Here is a 4,755-nt window from a genome sequence, read left to right as displayed (position 1 = left end):
TGGCTATATCTCACATTTTCACTGTGCCAAATTCATTACTGATATAGCTGTAAGAACACTTGTTTTAATCATCTTTGTTTCATTAGCTATTTTGATTTGTTGTGCCAGTTGAAATTTTGTTAAGGTATTATTATTTTTATTTTTAAAAACCTAATTCAACCCCCTCTTAGGTTATCTTTTGGGTAACAATTGGTATCAGAGCGTAGACTCTTGCTTTGGATTTAACCATCAGGGAGTTTCGATCCATGGCAACCTTAGCTAGCACTAGCACTACTGAAGGACAAGCCACTAATAGGCCACCATTGTTTGATAGGAACAACTATAGTCATTGGAAAGATAAAATGACCCTATACCTTCAAGCCACTAACTATGCCATGTGGATTATTGTCACCAAAGGTCCAAAAATTCCTACTAAATTAGTAGACAACATTACTGTACCTAAAACTGAAGATGAATGTAATGAGGGGGATCACAAATTATTGCAGGCCAATGCCAAAGCAAAGCTCACCCTTGTTTGTGGATCAGATTCTAAGAAGTATAACAGGATTTCAAGTTGTGATTCGGCAAAGGAAATTTGGGACAAACTTGAGGTAACGTATGAAGGTACAAACTAAGTGAAGGAATCTTGTATTGATATGCTTGTTCATAGTTATGAATTATTTAAAATGAACTCTGATAAATCTATTTCAAGTATGTTTACTAGATTTACTGAAATTGTAAACTCTCTGAAATCTCTTGGCAAAATTGGTGAGAAAAATTCTTAGGTGTTTGCCAAAGAATTGGGAAGCAAAGGTCACCACCATTATAGAAGCCAAGAATCTCTCCACACTTGGATTGAATGAGCTTATAGGTTCCCTTATGACTCATGAGATCACTATGAAAGTACATGAGGATGTTGAAAACAAAAAGAAAAGTGGTATTGCATTCAAAGTTTCATCCAATGAAGAAGAATATGAAAACTCCAGTGAGGATGAAAGCTATGCTATGTTTAGTAGAAATCTCAAAAGCACTTCAAAAAAAACAATTATAGATGAAGAAGACCTTTCAAGAAAGAGTACAACAAAAATAACAAGAAAGAACCTATTATTTGTTATGAGTGCAAAAATCCTGGACATATGAAGATAGATTGTCCAAAATTGAAAAATCATGGAAAATACTACAAAATGAACAAGAAGGCCATGGTAGCAGCTTGGGGTGAAAGTGAAGATGCAAGCTCAAGTGATGAAGTTGAAAATGAAATAACCAACTTGTGTCTCATGGCTCTTGAAGATGAAGACTCTACTCAAGATGAGGTAACTACTCTTTATGAAGAACTTGAGAGTGCATTCCATGAATTACAAGATGAATTTAGAAAATTTTGTGCAAAAAATAATGTGTTGAAAATATCTATTGCATCTTTGTCTAGTAATGTAGAAGAATTAAAAAAAGAGAAAATTGTTTTGAAAAATGATTTTGACACCATCTCTAATGAGAAAACTGCTTTAAAAAACAATATTGATGATTTAACAAAAGCACTTGAAAATTTTGTAAGAGGTAGAGATAATCTCAACATGCTTCTTGAAAATCAAAAATGTGTTTTCGATAAAGCAGGCATTGGATATGACCCTATTAAGAAACAAAAGAATCTCAATACAATTTTTGAAAAGGCACCTCTCATGACACACCCTCATATTACTTGTCATTATCGCAGAAAGAAAGGTCATTATATATCTTCTTGTCCATTCAAAAAGAATATGAACATGGGAATTAAAAAGATTTGGGTTGTTAAGGGATCTAACAAAACTAACCAAGAAGGACCCAAGAAATTATGGGTACCAAAAACCAACATTTGATTGTCATCCTGTATGTTTGCTTTTAAGTCTAAAGCTAAAGAAGGGAAGTGGTACCTTGATAGTGGATGTTCCAAACACATGACTGGAGATAAATCCTTTTCTACTACACTATCATCCAAAGATGAAGGATTTGTTACTTTTAGAGACAACAAAAAAGGAAAAATCATCGGTATTAATAGCATTGGTATCTCTCCTAACGCTTCCATTGAAAATGTTTTACTTGTTGACAGACTTAAGCATAATCTACTTAGTATAAGAATTATGTGATAAGGGTAATCATGTTATTTTTGATAAATCACATTGCTCAATTGAAAGCACAAATGATCATAAAGATTTATTCGTTGGTAATCACCATGATAATGTTTATGTTTTTCATCTCAATGATCTCTATGCTAGTGATGTTAAATGTTTATATACTAATAGTGATAATAGTTGGTTATGGCATAGAAGACTTGGTCATGCTCATGGATTTAGTTGCTAAACTTTTGAGAAAGGATTTGGTCATTGGACTTTCAAAAATTAATTTGAAAAAGATCAACTTTGTAGTGTTTGTCAACAAGGAAAACAAACTAAAACATCGTCTAAATCAAAATCTCATATTTCCACATCTAGACCTTTACAATTATTGCATATGGATTTATTGGGTCCCTCAAGGACATCTAGTCTAGGTGGTAAACATTATTGTCTTGTTGTTGTTGATGATTATTCAAGATTTACATAGGTTATGTTTTTGGCACACAAAGATGAAACCTTTTCTTCATTCACAAAAGCCTGTCGTAGAATTTAAAATGAAAAAGACTTTCTTATTACTAATATTCGAACTGACCATGGTAGAGAACTTGAAAATAAGAAATTTGAATTGTTTTGTGATAAGCATGGTATTGGACATAATTTTCCAGCCCCTAGAACCCCTCAACAAAATGGTGTAGTAGAAAAGAATAATACAACTTTAGAAGAGATGAGTAAAACAATGCTTTGCGAAAATAATCTTCCTAAATATTTTTAGACTGAGGCCGTTCACACCACTTGCTATATTTTAAATCGTGGATTGATTAGACCTATACTAAAAAAGACTCCTTATGAACTTTGGCATGATAGAAAGCCCAACATTAGTCACTTGCATGTGTTTGGATGTAAATGTTATGTGCATAATAATGGTAAGGATAACTTGGGTAAATTTGATTCAAAATATAATGAAGCAACTTTTCTTGGCTATTCCTTAACTAGAAAAGCTTATCGTGTTTTTAATAAAAGAACTCTTGTTGTGGAAGAATCTATACATGTGACATTTGATGAAACTAACATCTCTTCTCAAAAACAAATTGGTAGTGATTATATAGATTTGGAACCAAACGTGGAAGATTCAAGTATCTACAAAGAAGAGAACCAACCATGTGAGTTGAACAAAGAGGTTAAACAACCTATTTTCCCACCTCAAGAAGAAGGATGAAACAACGATGATTTGCTAAGAGAATGGAAGTTTGTTCATAATCACCCTAAGGATTTAATCCTAGGTAACCCTACCAAAGGTATCGCCACTCGCTCTTTATTTAGAAACATTTGTAATAACCTGGCTTTTCTCTCATAGATTGAGCCTAAGAACTTTCAAGAAGTCGAATTCGATGAACATTGGATGATGGACATGCATGAAGAGCTCAACCAATTTGAGAGAAACAAAGTGTGGGAACTAGTGCCAAAACCTAAAGATCATACCATTATCCCTCAAACCCTTGTATTCTTCATTAACCTAAATAGCTCACATCAGTGCTTGCATTTTTTTTAACAAACCATTGTATTCTTCATTAACCCTCAATGCCTGCAATTTTTATTTTTATTTTAAAAAAAACTCCATTTGTCTTTTCACATCAGTGCCTGAATTTTTTTTACTCTCCATTTTTTGTTTGCATCACTTCATTTCCCTTTATCTTGTGTTAACCTCATTTGAATTTTTTTTATCAACCCTTTTCCCACAGTTATGGTTCCTCGCACTAAAAAGCCTCAAGCCAGAGAGGAAGGTTAGTCTTCACAGCCCACATGTGAATATCCAACTTCTGACTTCCTTACACCCGTCAGAGAGCAAGTTTTTGGCACCATGGCATCCCACTCCATCATTACCGATTTCCGAATTAGTCTTGCCCCACAATATGATGCCCTTCTTATGACTAAACTTGAACAAATGCGCTAGCAAAATTTGGTCAATTTACCGAAGAAAGTATATCCTCATCTCCTCACCTTATTTTATGTCCACCTACAATCTTCTGGTATCGACACGGAAATTTACACTAGTACCTCCTATGTGAAAAACACTTATATTGAGTTTACTGTTGGCACTTTGGCCACTATTCTCAATGTTGACACTAGTCCTCACCAAGTCTATTTCCAAACCAAGGCACAAATGGCTCAAATTGTGGGTAACATAACCGAAGTCTATATAACCATTTGTCTTAACAAAACCACCGGGTCCCATCTTCAAGCCAAACACCTTAAACCTCATCTCCGCATTCTATACTGATTTTTATTAGAAAATGTCACTCCAAAGGGCGGTCATTATGATGCTGTTCCTACTTTTAATGCCTATCTACTTTATTACTTTGAGATTGGATACCCTCTTGATTTATGCTACATCATCATGAGGGAAATGGACCTTGTTTCTCAATCCCGTGACAAATCCTTAGCCTTCGGCGCTTTATTGACCAAGCTCTTTAAACACTTCAAAATCAAATTTTCTAAAGAGCTAGAAATGCCTATTGCCTCCGATATTAGTGATTACACCATCACCTGTGCTGGAAGAGGTGATGTTCTGTTAGCCAATATGGCTGCTCCTGACGTTTCCATGGAGGAGCCTCAAGATCCTTCTCCCGTTGATATGCCACCACCTCACCAACCGCCTCCTGCTTATTGGACAGATTTTTTAGCTTTGGAA

The sequence above is a fragment of the Camellia sinensis genome, chromosome 15 (genome assembly GCF_055761805.1).
Source record: "Camellia sinensis isolate YWXY chromosome 15, ASM5576180v1, whole genome shotgun sequence".
NCBI lineage: Eukaryota > Viridiplantae > Streptophyta > Magnoliopsida > Ericales > Theaceae > Camellia > Camellia sinensis.
Note: the sequence above shows the minus strand (reverse complement) of the source record.